The sequence below is a fragment of the Mauremys mutica genome, chromosome 6, assembly GCF_020497125.1.
Source record: "Mauremys mutica isolate MM-2020 ecotype Southern chromosome 6, ASM2049712v1, whole genome shotgun sequence".
NCBI lineage: Eukaryota > Metazoa > Chordata > Testudines > Geoemydidae > Mauremys > Mauremys mutica.
Window position 1 is genome coordinate 54,630,715 of NC_059077.1, and position 18,108 is coordinate 54,648,822.

An 18,108-nucleotide genomic window follows, 5' to 3' on the forward strand; every position below is an offset into this window, starting at 1 on the left:
TATCCTGTTCTCCGAGCAGACCCCCCTTCATACTCCTGTCTCCGGGTGGGAAAAGACGAAGAAAACCCCTTGCTAGATTCCGGGGACGATGATGAGGAAGACGCACTAATTGGCCTGGCAGCCTTGCGTCGGATCAATAGACAGCCACCCACGGCCCCAGCTCAGGAACAACCGTCACCAGATTTCTCAGCTCCTGAACAATTCCCAGAGATCTCCAGTTCAGACCTGTCTGGATCATCTAGTACGGCTGAGGCCCATTCCTCTGAACCCACTCTGCCCCGTAAAAGCTCGCGCTTGGGCCTTAAAAATGTCCAGGCTCCCCTCCGAATCCTGCATACTGGGGGCCGAGAAGGGGGTCCCACTTGGAGCTATAAACCCTGGACTCGCACAGAGCTCCTTTCAATTGTAAAAGGCTTTCCAAAGCCCCGGGAAAATCCTACCAAATTTGCAGAGGAATTTTTGTTAGTATGTGACACCTATGAACCCTCTGAGGCAGACCTCCTGCAGCTGTGCAAGCTACTTGTAGCAGCCCCAAGTGAGCATGAAAAATGGCTCACAGCAGCAAATTGGCTCACTGCTGACCGCCACTCTACTTTACCAGACACTGGTCCTGATACTGATTACCGGAAAAAGTGTAAAGAGCGAGCTAAAAATCTATTTGAAGCCATCCCTCAGGTATGGACTCCTAAAACCAACTGGATGGTCATAAATGGCTGTAAGCAACGACAGGGAGAAAACCCGGGCGACTATCGCACTCGGCTAACTGACATTTTTCTGCAACATTCTGGTATACAACAGCCAGACAGAAATGGACAGGGCGCCCTGGCTAGTGCGTTTGTTAATGGCCTCCTACCTGCTATTGGCAATATGCTAAAACGAATAAGTGTTGGGTGGGAGACTGAAACCATGGACAAATTGCAAACAGTGGCAGAGCATTGCCAACGTACTTTAAAGGGAAAGGAGGAACAATCAGCTCAACAGTTAATGGCCCTGCAAATACAGCATTATTCAGGGCAGGGCAAACAGTTCCGGGGAAAGGGAAAATACCAGGGACGGGGACGTGGTCGAGGGAGGGGCAAAGGAACTGGTTTTTCGGGTTATGGGGATGTTTGTAATTACTGTAAACAGCCTGGACATTGGAAGAACGAATGTCCCAGCCGGCCTGGTAATTCTGTAAATAACCAGCTAGACCCCCTGCCAGCACAGCCAGTCAGTCCCCAGCCTTACTTTGTCTCACAGCAATGATGGGATGCCGGGGAACCTCAGGAAATTTTAACTCCTTTACTACCACTCACTCCTACGGGTGAGTGTGTGTTAACTATCAATGATCTTTCTCTCCCTTTCCTTGTTGATACGGGAGCTTCACTCTCTGCAGTTCGTACTACTGATCTGCCTGCGGTTCCCCGCTCCGGAAAAACTGTGTCCGCTGTGGGCATTACGGGAGTCCCAACCTCTTATCCCCTTTCAAAACCTCTACCAGTCCAGGTTGGTCCCCTTTCTGCGGATCATGCCTTCCTTCTCTCTGATTCCACTCCGGTAAACCTTTTGGGTCGGGATCTGTTATGTAAGCTTGGCTGCACCATATACTGTTCCCCGGATGGGGTCTATTTACAAATTCCCCAGTCCTCTCTGAGTGATTCTGTAGCCTCCCTGCTGTCTGAAACTTCCCTTTCCACTCCAGTCCCTTGTTGCCCACTGGTCCCATCCCTTGAACACCTGATTTCGCAGGTCCCATCCTCTCTGTGGCCAACCCATCCCTCTGAGGTGGGCCGCTTAAACACTGACCCCGTCTGCATTACTGTGGACTCCTCCAAACCCCTGCCTCGCCTTTCTCAATACCCTTTAAACCCTGAGGCAGAGGCTGGCATTGCTCCAGTCATAACTGCCCTGCGGGAGCAAGGCATTATTGTTCCCTGCTCCAGTCCCTGTAACACCCCTATCCTCCCAATTCGAAAAGCTGATGGCAAATCATGGCGATTTGTTCAGGACCTCCGAGCCATTAATCGTATTGTCATACCCGCCTTTCCTGTTGTCCCAAACCCAGCAACGATTCTGGCTTCTATCCCACCAGCTGCAACTCATTTTACTGTTGTTGATTTGTGCTCTGCTTTCTTTTCTGTTCCGGTTCACCCTGACTCCCAGTACCTCTTTGCCTTTTCTTACAAGGGACAGCAATATACATGGACCACGCTTCCCCAGGGGTATACGGAAAGCCCATCTTACTTTTCCCAGGCATTAGCCCAAGACCTAGCTGACCTTGTTTTCCCATCCGGGTCCACTCTAGTCCAATATGTGGATGATCTACTCCTCTGTTCCCCCTCGTTATCTGCCTCAAAAACTGATTCTTTAGTGCTCCTTACTGCCTTAGCAAACAAAGGTCACAAGGCTTCTCGCTCTAAACTACAGCTCTGTCAAGCCTCTGTCACATACCTTGGTTTTCTCCTCTCCCAGGGTTCCCGTATGCTCTCTCCCACCCGTGTCCAGGCTATCCTTAGCTTTCCCCGACCCTGCTCCCCACGCCAGGTCCGAAAATTTTTGGGCATGGCTGGATTTTGCAGGCAATGGATTCCCCAATATGCCTCCCTTGCAAAACCTCTCCAGGAACTCACTCGACTCTCTGTGCCTAATCCCATGCCATGGCCCCCTGAAGCAGACTCTGCCTTTGTTTCCCTCAAACAAGGTTTAGCTTCTGCCCCCGCTTTGGGGCTGCCAGACTATTCTAAGCCTTTTACCCTTTTCTGCCATGAACAATCTGGATGTGCACTTGGAGTTCTTACTCAGGTGCACGGAGAAAAGAACCGCCCAGTAGCTTATTTCTCTGCCACTTTGGACCCTGTGGCCCAAGGCCTACCTCCCTGCCTGCGTGCTGTGGCTGCCGCAGCGCGCCTAGTCGAAATGTCTGAATCCCTTGTCCTTCGCTCTCCCCTTACTCTCATGGTCCCTCACAGCGTAACACAAGCCACCTCTCCTCCGCTCGCCTTACCAGGTACGAACTTCTACTGCTGTCGGCTTCGTATATCACCATAAAGCGTTGTTCTCAGTTAAATCCTGCCACTCTCCTTCCCTTGTCTAATGATGGTGATCCCCATGACTGTCTTGCAACTGTGTCTGCTGTCACTGTCCCGCGCCCTGACCTTTCTGATGTCCCTCTCCCTAATTCTGACCTTGTTTTGTTTACTGATGGTTCCTGTTTTCGAGACAGCCAAGGTCGTCTCCTTGCAGGATACGCTGTTGTGTCACTCTCTGAAACCCTTGAAGCTGCGCCTTTACCTTCTGTAACCTCAGCACAAGTTGCTGAATTAGTCGCCCTCACCCGTGCCTGCTTTTTGGCGGAGGGACGCTCCGCCACCATTTACACTGACTCCCGCTATGCTTTTGGGGTTGTACATGACTTTGGCACCCTGTGGCAAGCTCGGGGTTTCCTTACCTCCGCCGGTACCCCCATTAAAAACGGCCCCTACATTGCTGCTCTCCTGTATGCAGTTTTACTTCCCTCTGCCCTAGCTATTGTTAAGTGCCCTGGCCACTCGACGGCAGATACTGATGTTGCTAAGGGTAACGCATTTGCTGATGCCTCTGCTAAACATGCTGCTGCCATAGAACCTTCCCCAGATGCATTTCTAGGTTCCCTTTCTGTTTCTATAGCACCGCCGTCCCTCACTGACCTCACCCTACTCCAGGATTCTGCCCCAGAAGCCGAAAAAGACTCCTGGGTTGCCCAGGGTTGCTCTCTGCATCCTGATTCCCTTTGGCGTTCGCCTACTGGTGCCTTTGTGGCTCCCTTTTCACTCTACCCGTCTCTGGCCGCCCTGCTTCACGGTGTTTCGCATGTCGGAAAGGAGGGGATGGTCTCTGCTGTAACTAAGGTGGGATGGTGGGCCCCCCATTTTAGCTCTTTTGCAGCCCGCCACTGTGCCACCTGTACCACTTGTCAACGCCACAATATTGGTAAACCTGTAAAAGTGGCTCAGGGATTCCGGGGCCTGCCCCAAGCACCCTTCTTGCATTGGCAACTTGATTTTGTACAAATGCCCAAGTGCCAACGATATGAATTCATTTTGGTTATGGTATGTTTATTTTCTGGTTGGATTGAAGCCTTTCCTTGTCACAAGGCTGATTCACTGTCTGTTGCTAAATGTTTGTTAAATCATATTATGCCTGCCAAGGGAATTCCTGCCACTCTGTCCAGTGACCGGGGTACACATTTTACTGGACAAATTGTTCAACACTTGGATCGTATATTACATATCACACACCTGCTGCACTGTCCCTACCACCCACAAAGTGCAAGTGCTGTGGAAAGGCGAAATGGTGTACTTAAGAATAAGCTTGCTAAGATTTGTGACTCCACAGGGTTAAGCTGGCCAGCAGCTTTACCACTAGCCCTTATGGAAATGCGATCCACTCCATCCCAAAGACATAAACTGAGTCCCTTTGAAATTGTTATGGGACGCCCTATGCGAGCTGTGGCTACCATTACTCCAGTCCCAGACTTGAACTTGACTCACAGTACGCTCCTTCAATACTGCAAGGGATTAATGCAAGCTGTAAGTCACTTCCATTCACAGGTTCGAGCCGCCTGGCCGACGGAACCCACCTCCGACGCTTGCCACAACCTCGAGCCAGGTGACTGGGTCTACGTACGGCACCATCATCGAAAACACGCCTTGGAACCCCGGTGGAAGGGTCCTCATCAGGTACTGCTTACTACCCAGACGGCTGTTAAACTATCTGGCATCGCAGCGTGGATACATGCTTCGCAGTGTAAGAAGACACCCTCCCCGGCGAACCAATCATCACCTCAGGACCGCGCAGAGTCAATTTTGACTCCAGAAGAAGACGCAGAGGAACAGCCTGCAATACCTTACAATCTACGCTCTCGTAAGGGTTGCCAGAAGCAGACGACAACCTAAAGCAAGGCCCACCAAAAGAAGCAGTAGTGAGCCTAGCGCCTGCTGCCTGGTGGATGTAAAACCGTGACTGCGGTTCCCTCAGTTGAGGTTGTCAGAACCAGAAGGGCCTTGCCTCCAACATGCACCTCTGGTGGCGCCTGTTCCTCGGCTGCTGGTGTCTTAAGGTCTGGGGAGCCCACAATGACAATTCTTTTATCCAGCAGCAAGTGTGGATAGCTCAGACCCTTAATATTTCTAAATGCTGGGTCTGCAGCCACATCCCAGCCCATTCTCAAGCTGGTATTCCTGTCCTGGCTATCCCACTCAATTCCCCAGATCTCACTGGAGGACCTCGTCCATTTAACAAAACATGGAACAGCAATGACACTTGGGAAGCAGTGGGAATAAATGTATCTAACTGGATAAGTGTGGTGGAGGGAAAGGGTCACTGGTGTTGGGTGTGTAATGGGACAGGGCTGGATCTGGGAAAAAGCCATTGCCTTCAGCATATCGTGGCCAATGGTGTATGGGATTATTCAAACAAAACTAAAGAGTGGCGGGCCGGGTATGGGGATATGAATTTTTTCTCAACCTGGGATCAAACAGAAAAATCAATCTCATGTTTCCCTTACAGTAATCTTAGTAAAAATAATACAATCTTTCAATGCCATACAAACACTACCACTCCTCGTAAGGAGGATTACCCTGTTCCCTTTGGAGGATATTACTCCTCATTTACAGACACCTATGTAATAAATGGATGCAATCGACCCTTCCCGGCCTTAATAGGCCATCATTGGGTTTGTGGAACCAAAGCTTATACTACATTACCAGCTAACTGGTCAGGTATCTGTTATCCCGCCCAACTCTTCCCACAATTCCGAGTGCTAGGTTCCTTCCCACGAGAACGCCTCCGTAATTTCAGGCGAAAAAGAAGGGACTTACCAGATGCCCAATGGTATATAAATAACATAAGCCCCTTAACCTGGGAAGATGCCATTGGCGGTTCCCTTATCCCACTTGGGGGAGTAATACACCATGCAAAAAGGCTCCTGAGGTTACAAGCAGTAGTTGAAATAATGGCAAATGAAACCGGAGAGAGTTTAAAAACTCTGGCCAAAGAAACAGAGGCGATCCGACAGGTGGCCCTTCAAAACCGTCAGGCATTGGACATAGTGCTGGCGGCCAAAGGAGGGACCTGTGCACTCATTGGAAAAGAATGTTGTGTGTATATACCTGACAATACCAATGAGGTAATAGATCGCGCTAGCCACTTAGAACAAATCGCATATCTTCCCCATGAAGAGCCGAGTTCTTTATGGAAGTGGCTAAGCAACCTGTTCAATTTCTCTGGCTTAGGAAACTGGTTGTTTCAGGGAGCCCTGACTATCCTGTTTGGAATCTTAGTGATTTTTGTATGTTTTCAGTTAATCTCCTGTTGTATCCAAAATTGTGTAAAATATGCCACCCAGGTGACTGCCCCAAAACAGAGTGCTAATATGATGATTTTAAATATCGCTGATGAACAAAAAGATAAAGAACGGTTAATATGTGGAACCCAGTCCATCGTTGGTCATGGCGAAGCGTGACCAAAAGGAGGGATTGTGAAAGTAGAATGAATTATGTTACAAAAATAGATAGGATTAAAGAAATGCTGTCTGTACCTTTAAGGAAAGTCGCTGGAATGCTGGAGTCCAGGTGTCAGGAAAACAGACATTAACATAGAACAATTGCACCGTTTAAGGGCAATTGGTGAAGCATTAGCCTTAGATCGATAGGAGTTAGTAAGGAAGTAGGATATGCATGCTATGCCCCAGGTGACTTTTGCTGTTTTCTCCTTTGTCCCTTTGTTTGATTCCCGCTCTTTTATCTGTATAAATAAGACTGTTTGGGTCTTGCATGGCCACTCACATTATCTGCATGATATTGGCGGAGCGCTGCGCTAATAAAAACAGAGTGGTCTGACAAATTGTGAGTCTTGATTCTAACTTTGACAGAGTGATCAAAATAAGCTAATTTATGGGCATCTTCATCTCAGCATTAGGTGTAAGATAGCTCTAGCTACTCAGAGCCATCTTTAAACTACTATAACTCCTTGTGCAACAAGAGGAATTTCTTAAATGAACTTAGGGAGCCTAACAATGTTATGTTTCCCCATAGTCCTTTTTCTTCCTTGCAGAATGTATTTGGTAGCATCTTCCCAATACTTAGCCAGATCATTAGATTAGTTGTTTTAAGAGCTATTTCTTGTTATGGACCAGATCTCTAACTTGTGTAAGCTATCATAGCTCCATCAAAGTCCTTCTGTGTATAAGCAGCTTTCATGCACCAGTTTCAATTGCGAGTCAGCTTACCTAAATGAACTTGTTTCTGCCCCAATATGCTCTTCTGTAATACAAGCAACAGCACATGGTGGGAAGATTAAATCCTCCTCCAACTACATTAATAGAGAGTGTAGGAAGCCTTATGCAAGCTGACAGTATTGGGTTAATTATCTACAAACCAAGATTTTCTCATGGTCTCTCCAGATGACAGAAAATAGTAGTAACAACAAGGGAGTGGGAATTTCAGCTATTAAGAAGTGTCACTGGACTTTTGGCAAGTAGTGTCTGAAACACCGACTTGTCTTTAAAAAGGAAGCTTTCAGCAATAGAAATGAAGCAATTGTCACTGTCAGTAGCTGGGAAACTGGCAATTCAGACTCCATTCATGTTGCTGAAAGACTGTTTTACAAGACTGGTCAGAGTAGTGGGTGGACCTTGAGAGGACACATTTCATACTCAGTAACACCTACAGCCGAGTTTCAGGATTGTTCCAACATACACAACTGATGGCGTATTGTATTGAAAATGGCACATTTTTCATTAGTCTTTGGGTGGTGGGGCTACAAGGAAGGTCAGGACAGGGAATTCCACCATTTCTTTTATCTAGAGGTGCACCCTCAGAGTGAAAGAGAACTGCCGAAGCAGCACTTTCCCTCGGAAAAAAAAAAGTATTGGAGTTTGCTTTGACCCTACTACACCCCTGTCTGTAACCATTTGTAACTAGTGACATTTTCCCATCAATATACAAAAGGGTATATTCCCAACTTCATGAGCAGGATGGTAGCTGCACAGCTACTATGAATGCTAATGGGAAAACAGCCTTTCTACATCCCTCTGTAAGTTACTTTGCATATCGTAATAGCGCATACTCAATGAGCAACAAGGTCAGTGTTCCAAGTGCAACTGCAGCAGGCTCTCCACTCCCTTTCCTTTGGACATGTTGTGTTCAATGTTGCTTGAACAGAGAAGAAGATAGGAAATACAGTCCCACTGGGAACAAAAGTATTTTAATAAAGGAGTCAAGAAGGAAAGGAGGTAAGGACTTGAGATGGGGGAAAGCTGATACCTTTCCTGAGTCATCTTCAGTAAATAATCACATTTAGTCTTTCTGACATATATGCATGTTGCTTTCCCTTACTATCTTGTAAATTACTAGCATTTTATAGTTAAAGACATAGGCCAAGATTTCAAATTTTGTATTTAAAGTTAGGCATCTAAATACATATTATAATCCCCTGAATGAAAAGGGATGTTAGAATATGGGTAATTAAGAGATTCACTCAGCTATGTACACCCAGAGGCCATCTTACAGTGGTGCATCTCCCTCCGCTCCACATTTGGGATTACCATTTAAGGGGGTTAGAGGCGGCAGATGCAACAATGTGAAGTCCCTGATAGGATAGCTCCAGTGGAACTAAGCTGTCCAGCCAATGTCTGCTTACAGGACTTAAAGGGAGGAAGGCTGCAAAAACGTAATACAGCTTGAGTCTGTAATACATTCCTGGGGGAATCAGCATGGGGTCAGTGTGGGATAAGGCAAGACTTTCCTCCGCTTTCCATTTCTTCCTTGGTTTGCTCAGCACGTGCTCTCCCACCAGATCCCCAGACCTAAAGAGAGCCTTAGGCAGGATCTCAGGGAAGTGGGAAACACTGTCATACAGTTAGCTATCTCCCCCATTTTCTACATGGGAAGTGAATATTTTTATACAGAAGTGAATGATTAGGTCCTAAGATGTTACAGAGCTACTTAGGCTCCCCCTGCTGGCAGACCACCAGATTGCTGTGAGGGGATTCAATATCCCTATGTTAGCATCTGTAATAGGACAGCCTGCCCTGTTACACCTAATGAGAGGTGGGTGGGCACAAGCCCACCTGCATCTGAAGGCCCCTCCCCAGCCTAAGGGGAGGAGCTACTGGACCCAGGGTTCAAATAATGACAGGGGCCAACTAATGAATAACAGGGTCAGGAGTGAGGGTCATAGGTACAAAATCAGGGCAGAGAATCTCAGACAGTGCCCACTCCTCTTCAAAGGTATCTAGGGAGCCAGCAGACATCACTCAGAGGAACTCTGCTTGGATGCATGAGACCAGGGAGGAACAGAAATAGATCCCACAGTCTCAGAGCACCTGCCCTGTTACAGGACCAGGAGATCTTGGGTTAGTCTGCCCTATTCAATTAGCACCACCTGTGTGATAATTAGCTGCATCCCAGCTTGAGGGGTGGGGAGTGGCACTAATGAGGGCAAGTGTGAGCCTGATGAACACCTGGGCCTCATTAAAAGGATTGAGTCTGAGGGAAGGGAAGAGGAACTATAGTAAGCTGGTTAGGTGCTATGGGAGGCTCCTGAGATACTATTTGCAAGAAACAGGGAGGTCCCTGGAAGAATCTTCTGGAGTCTCCAGGGAAGGGAGGTATAGTGAGACCTTGCTAATAAAGGGTCATCAGGGAGAAAGCCCTAGGAGGCAGTGCTCAGTTAGAAGAGCAAAGAACTATGTGGCAACCAGGAGTAGCGGCAAAAAGCAGGGATCTTCAGTGAGTTGTAGACTGTGAGAGGGACTCTAGGGAAAGTAGCCTGGAAGTCAGTGATCTGTAATAGAGCTGGGAAGGACATAAAGATAGCCTAGAAGGGGCTGAGAACCAATCCCAGAAGGCAAGCTGATGTAGCCGACAAGGGGTATAATAACTGTTTAGATGTTTTCTTTGGACTTTTGTTGCACTGAAAGGGGGACTAAATTTGGAAGGCGACCTGACTGGGGCATGGAAGCTGCTGTAAAATCAGCATGGCAAATAGCAGTCCTGATTATAAGAGCGCCTGCAACACCATGTCCTGGTTTCAGGGGTTCTGTAATGGTGAGTTCTGCCCCATTTCAGGGTGTGATGCTCTGTATCTTGGGGGAACACTCTGTGCTCCCATGTTCATCCTTATAATATGATTGTGTGGTATCCAATGCAAAGTTTGTCATGTTGGGTGTCTCTGTGAGACTCATGATGCACTTAGTATTGTTGTTATAGTAATGTTATAGGTTGTAATTTCATGTATATATTTATGAGGCTGAAATGTGTCCTCATAGCTTAAAACAAGCCCAGGCAAAACTCTCCAGTAGCAGAGGGGGAGTTCACACCTCATCAGGGCATGTATGGGACAAACCCAGCCCAGCCTCACAGGAACAAAGGACACTGGCCTAGGCAGCAGCAAAGGATCTGTTGGATTCTCGAGTGAGTCACCCCCCCTTCCCTTGGTCAGTTTGGGATTACGATGAAGTAATGCTTACCTGACTCTGAAGATGGGGGCGCAAAGCCAAGAGGGAAGAAAACATGATAAAAGGGAGAGACACTTGCTATGCTCACTCTCTCTCCCATCTCTATTTACAGACACCACAACCAAGCGACTGAAGCCAGCCTGTGGTGAGAAGCATCTAAGTTTGTAAGGGCACTGAAAGTGTTAAAATCAGCTTAGAATGTGTTTTGCTTTTATTTCATTTGACCAAATCTGACTTCTTGTGCTTTGGCTTATAATCACTTAACAACTATCTTTTGTAGTTAATAAATTTGTTTATCCTACCTGAAGCAGTGCATTTGATTTGAAGTGTGTCAGAGACTCCCCTTGGGATAACGAGCCTGGTACATATCAATTTCTTTATTAAATTGCTGAACTCATATAAGCTTGCAGCATCCAGTGGGCATAACTAGACACTGCAAGATGGAAGTTCCTAGGGTTGTGTCTGGGACTGGAGATATTGGCTAGTGTCATTCAGTTGTACAATCCAAGCAGCGGCTGGCCAAAAGTGCTCACTCACATAGCTAGGAGCAGCTTTTATGCTAGATGCTATGTGTAAACAGCTTGAGAATGGGGGTTCTCACAGTGGAGCAGGGTAAGGCTGGCTCCCAGAGTTGAGGACTGGAGTGACCTAGCAGATCTCCGGTCCAGATAAGACTAGGAGAATGTCACACAGGGTCGCTAGGCACACTTTTGGGGGTGCAGATTCTCTAGCACCCTGTTGTGAGCACTTAGACCGGGGTGAGCAATAATTTTTAGCGGGGTGGGGGCACTCCATGAATTTTGGTAAGTGATCACAGGCTGCACATTTCTACTATATTAATGGATGGGGTGCGGGGTTGGAAGGGAGTTTGGTACAGGCAGAGGCTCCAGGCTGGGGCAGAGGATTGGGGTGCAGGGTCTGGGAGGGAGTTTGGGTGGAGGAGGGGGTTCTGACCTGGGACCGGATGTTGAGGTGCGGCATGGGGTGTGAGGTGTAGGCTCTGGCCGGGAGGCGCTTACTACAGGTAGCTCCTGGCTGGCAGTGCAGCAGGGCTCAGGCAGGCTGCCTGCAGGCCGTGGCCCCGTGCTGCTCCCGGAAGTGGTTGCAGCCGGCTGCTGCTGGCATGTCTCTGCACGCCCCTTAGGGGAAGGGGGTTAGTGGGTCTCCATGCGCTACCTGCGCCTGCATGCATTGCCTCTGCAGCTCCCCTTGGCCAATTTCCCGGCAGTGGGAGCTGTGAGGACGGTGCTGGGGGTGGGGCAGTGCGTGAAGCCGCCTCTCCCTCCCCCTCCCATCAGGGGTGCGCAGAGACATGCCACTGCCAGCGGCAGCTGGCCACAGCCACTTCCGGCAGCAGTGTGGGGCCATGGTAGGCAGGCAGGCAGCCTGTCTGAGCGCTCCCCCTGCGCTGTGGGACTGTTAGCGACTCAAACTTGGAAATTGCAAGGGGGCAGAGGAGACCAGACAGAAATGTTAGATGGGCCAGATCTGGCCCCCGGGCTGTACTTTGCCCACCCCTGGCTTAGACCATGTGGTGCCTAGCACGCCAAGCGCGTGCTTGGGCAAGCCGCGGGGGGCGCTCTGCCGGCGCCGCCGGAACCAGCGGACCCTCCGAGGCAGCCTGCCTGCCTGCCATGCTTGGGACGGCAAAATCCCTAGAGCCGCCCCTGCCTCTGCCCAGTCTCAGACTTCTCTGTAGCTTAAACATGCCCTCTCCCAGAATGCCATCCAGAGGTGCAAGCTTCTGGTTTACTTCTTCCAGTGGCCAAGTGGTAGGTGTATCATAACTAAGGCTAAGGTTTTTGTCATGGTTATTTTTAGTAGAAGTCATGGATAGGTCATGGGCAATAAACAAAAAAATCACAGAAGCTGTGACTTGTCTGACTTTTGCAGTTGCAGCTCCATGGTTTCCACTGCCATTGTAGTGGCTGGGAGCTGTGGGGGTCCCTTCTCCCTCCCCCTCCATGTGAGGCTGTCGCCCATCGCTGGAACCCTGCAGGGGGACCATGAGGAGGCCGTCATCTGTTGCTGGAACCCTGCTGGTGTCCTGCTGGCTGCCAACTCCAGTCCCGCAGCCTTAGGGGCTGAAGCAGAAAATGTCACAACTTCAGTGACATAAACGTAGCTTTAATTATAACACGCTGATGCTGTACACCAGGGTGCTCAAAGTGGGGGTTGGGACCCCTCAGGCAAGGGGTTGTGAGGTTATTACATGGGGGGGGGGTCGTGAGCTGTCAGTCTCCACCCCAAACCCTGCTTTGCCTCCAGCATTTATAATGGAGTTAAATATATAAAAAGTTCTTAATTTATAACGCAGGATTGCACTTGGGCTAGCTATGTGAAAGGGGTCACCAGTACAAAAGTCTGAGAACAACTGTGTACACTGAAGTCTAACACATTACTCTTAATCATATTTTTGTATAAACCTGTATTTCTTATAAATTCTACATACATTTATACAAGAATAATTTTTACTCTAGAGCATCCTTTGGGCTTGTCCCAAGTCCTGCTTTAGTGCTTGGCTTGTGTTCTCCTTAATCAGCTTGCTTCCTTTGACCTTGGCCTGTCTGACTCCTTCCTTCCTCCTGTCTGAACTTTCTGTGTCTCACCCTAAGCTCCCTTGCATTGTTCTGTGAGAGAGTTTATATATCCCCACCTTGGATTCTTTGTTCTGGGTTTGGTAATTTTCCACTGTCCAAACTGCAATACCCTGCAAACTGGGTTTTCTGGGCAGGAGCCAATTTTTATTCCAAACTGTTTCCACCTTATGGGTGGTTGGTGGGTTGTTAGAACTCAGAATTGTTCCCACACTGGCAGAGACATGATGCAATCTTGCAAGTTCAAGGTAGATACGCACAAACGGATGGGAGCCTTCATGATACAACAGTTTTCATAGTAATTTCCTCATATCAGCCTGAATTCATAAACTTCAGACAGATACTTTTGTGATGATTTGGGGATCTGTTATGCTGAGATAATCCTTGTGTAGCATCTCTCGGGTGTGTTGTGTGGAATTACAGGGTGGACTATAAGGTCACTTTCTCTCTCTGCCTCACTCTCTCACAGTGGAACAATCTAGTCAGCATAGTTCAGCAGCAGGATCAGGGAAGAGCAGAGGTGAATTTTAAGCCACCTTTTCTCACACACTGATTTGCATCCTGTGCAATTTTGCCTCACTCAAAATATTTGGATTTATCAGGAGACTGCGGACCAAATCCTAAAGTGTTACTGCCTTCACAGCCTGCAGCGTTGATGGTACCTTTGGACAAGGCATTGAGAGCACATTCACAATTTCTATTAATTGCAAAAAGCAATAGACTTTTACACTAGCATTTTTCTGTCATGATGTTAGTAATTATTGTATTAAATGTCTTGCTTATTCAATTGAATTTGCTTCACAGCTTTTTTTCGGGGTGGGGAAGCAAAATTTACCAAAAAAAAAAAAAAAAAGCTGTGCTTCAACCAGTTAGAAACTGGAATATTTGCACCAGGACAGATCTTTTAGGTGTTGGTTACATTTTCTTGCAGAACAAGCTAATTTTTATATTTGCATTTATCTTTTGTATCAGTGGCTTTCTATAAATTAATAACAATTTCATTTAGCATAATTGTACTTTAACAAAGATATAGCTATATACTCCAAATCATTGCTCCATTAAAAATGTTGTAAGCATTTTGCAACAAGTTCATAAAATTTCCAGTTTATATTTTATATCTAAATAACAGACATGGGATTCCAGTAAACATAATAGCTCTTTTTCATGAATTTTAAAGCAGCTTCCTTTCTCTTCCAATTCTTATACAACTTTTGTCTTTCTATTCTACTTGGCTTTTTTACGGACATCAGAATGCTTCAAAAACCTTTACGTTCTCTTTCATTGAGTATTAGGCATGTTAATGCAAATATATTATGAATAATCCCTCCATAAGGAGAAACAGAAATGCATCCCAGCTCACATTAGTAAAGTGTCTACAAGGTTCTAATATGCCTAGCATGACAAGATGAATTTAATGGGAAGAAACAAGGAATTTATTTTATTAGTTTCCCCCTAACCCTCCAAGTAATAAATCTTAAAAGCTTTCAATATTGATTCAATGAAATGAATGGCTGAATCATTCTGGAGGGGCTCTGCCAAGTGGACAAATGCTTCCATGGTTACATTGTGCTATGCAGTGTGGTTACTGAGCTTTGTTGGTTTCCTCCCTCTGCCATTGAAGTAAAATAACAAACCACAGGGAAGCACCACACATGGTGGGCATAAACTGGGAGCAGCTCTAAAAGATCAAGCTAGCTGGTCTTACACAGATTTTAAACAGTATATTTTCTCCTGATTTATGTAGTAACTATTCTAAATATACAAAGGGGAGAATATGGAGGCACATATTGCTTTTTGTTGAAGAGAATATTTTTATCTTTTGTGCGAACAATCCCACACCCTGATTTGATATGCCATAACCATAAAAGGCTATATGGGAACACTTTGTGTAAGAGAGAAAGCTACAAGATTTTTCTTGTTTTTTCTAGGAAATATTCTATTTTTTAGTTTACTTTTACATCCGGCAGTTTTCTTGCATCAGGATTGCCTGCAACTCCTCACCAAAAAAGATCTTTAATATATATTTCATTAATAACAAAAGGCATTTATAGAGTATCCTTTTACAGAGGTGTTGTAGGTTGTTTTACAGTAAAAGATGACTAAAGGGTTTGCCTTGCATCCTGTGTACTCAATATTGTTCTTACCCTCACCTAACACTTGCATGAGTTTCAAAGGCTGCATGAGCTGGTGAAGAATCCAGCCCACAGATCTTACACATTTTAAAAACAAGCTGACAAACAGATGTATCCTTAGTTTATAAAGCTGCACTAAGGCCAGCATTACAAATAGAGGATGAAATCCTGAACTTCTTAGATGGATTTTACTCAGGCCAGAACTATAACTGAAACCAAAGAGGACAGTGGGGAGGTAAGAGTATTCACATCCTCTTTTCATGCCACTCCAGTCCAGGGGAGAGCATACACTTTGCTCCCTTAACAGGTAGAGCAGCAAGCATGTACCTTCTACAACCTTGAAAGCTCCAGAAAGTGTTTTGCTTCCCTGAAGTACAATGCCTTGTAGATCTCTCACTGGGAATGTCTCGTTCCCCTCCCCCCCCAACACACACACACACACACGACCACAATATTGGCTGCTGCCTTAAGGACCCATTTTAACCACAAATATGAACACCCTGATTTGGCTCATGAATAGGACTTCAGTTTCACAATGTATAGTTACATTTTGAGGAAGAAATCCTTACCCGATTGCAGTCAATAGCAAAACTCACATTGACTTTAGGGAGGAAAAAATAAACAAGAAATGAGTAGCATCTCACATTTTGACTTGTAAACTTTAAGGGGAGAAGTGAAGAGACTTAAAATATATAATTCACTTGTGTAGAAGATTAGAAACTATTTTTTAGTGCCACCAAGTACTTTTTTTCCCCTGGAAGGCAAACAAAATACTTATCTATGATCTGAGGCAAACTACATAAAAGTTTGTATGGGGCTGATGGAGCTGCTTAACACTTTTCTTAATTGGTCTGAAATATCTTCTGAGAAAACAGAAAGTAAAAGTGATGTATGTGGGAGAGAGGATACAAGACTTAACTTACATTATATAAAGTAAAAAATTATTTTGATAAGATGCTTGGACACAGATTTGAACTGTATAAGAGTTTGCCTTCGGAAGAATACAATTCAGATATAAGTTTTCTGGAAAGCATTCATATTGGATTTGCTATCTAATGTCTGAAGTGCTTTGAGTGTCCCATGTCTGTTACTAAGGCTTACATGAGTTTTTTCAGTAATTTAGTGGGCGTTTTATAAGAAAGCAATCTGAGTTGCCATCTAGTATCTACATTGTCAGTGACATACTGCAAATTAAGAGATGGATACACTTGACTGGAAAAAACAAGGCTGCAAGTTTATTTAACAATTACCACACATGAGGGGAAGACAGGGAGTTCTTGCCAAGTTCTCATCTTGATATTTCTCTGTGCGACCAGGAAAGCCAGTAAGCTCCCACTGTGGTTTGAACAGAGGCCATTAGGCCTCATTATAAGACCAAACCACCTCTGCAGAGATGGCAATCTTATGTGCCAGTATAATGATATGCTATGCCTCCAACAGCTGCAGCATGGCAGATGGAACAACTGAATCCAAGTTGTAAACGGAGCTAGTAAAAAACCTGGAAACTTATTTTTGCAAAAAAATAAATATGTAGTTTTTATTTCAAAGTATTTGAAACTGAAATTTTTTTCAAAAGTCTTTTTGTGATTTTTGTTGTGTGTGAATTTTTGGCAAGTATATTTTGAGAATTTTTCATTTACAAATCAGCAGAAAATTAACCATTTTCATAACATTTCATTAATGGTTTTGATAAACTATTATGAAGACACAACATTTCCCACAAACGAATGAAACATTTTGACAATGTCAACAATTTTCCATGAGAAATGCCATTTTTGATAAAAGGCCATTTGAAAAGTTTCAACCAGCTCTAGCTATAGACCATGCTACTGCTAGAATGTGGCAATCAATAGTAATGCTCATCCTCTAGTCTGAGCTGGGGAGCTAGTATGAGCAGACAAGTGAATGCAGAGAACTAGCGAATGACCTTCTATGTTGAAGTCCTCACTTTATTAAGTTCCTCCTACAATGTATCCTGGTCCTCTCTGGGAACCAGAGGATTCCATGAGTTTAACCTATTGCCACAGCAACCAGGTAGATATAAAGCTGTACTCTGTAGATATTATTGTTCTCCCTGCATGTGCACTGAAATCCTCTCACGTTTTGGAAGGGCTACAAAGACAATTAACTCTTTCCTTTGTTCTCTCTCACACACGTTTGTCCATTAGGAAAGCATTCAGCAAGTAAGCATGTTAAGATGAAAGAGATGCTAACCATTCTCTGATACAAGATTTGGTCATTTTTGCCCTTTCCCATAGCATGACCTTAACTCAGTTCCATGAAGAATTCAGCAGTCTTTCCATTCTCTATGTATTTTTCTCACCACTGTTTCATTTGCAAAGAGTGAAGCTGAATGCAAGTTAAGCTGAACAAGTGGAACTTTATTAAACCCTGTGTGGCTACTCTGTCCATGTGGCTGAGTTGCTTCCAGCCTAACTCTACCTGTTTCCTGTTCCCCTGGTGACTTGTCCCCTCAATAACAGCCCCTCCTGGGACCATGGGCATTCTGATTCCAGTTTCAATGATACATCTTCCCTATTTTACAAACATTTTAACTGATACTGAGTTGGAATCTCACCTTTACAACAGATATCCCTGTCTCTCTATGGAGTTTCCTTTATCCCTGTATGGTTGGCTTCCGGATAGTTCTTTATCTCTCTGTTCTGTGGTGATTTTTGTATTACTATAGGCTCTCTCTCTTTGTGTCTGCCAGCTCATACATGCCTCTGGTTCCTTTGGATCACTTGTCCCTCTTGCATAGTCACCCCATATGACCTGGATGCCACGGAACCCTTCATGGCTCCTTTAGTCCACTCCTTTTCGCATTTATCTAATGACTGGATCAACAAAGGAATGTCTGTCTCCAGGGCTGGTAGGTCCTTGGCTGACATGTCATACTCTA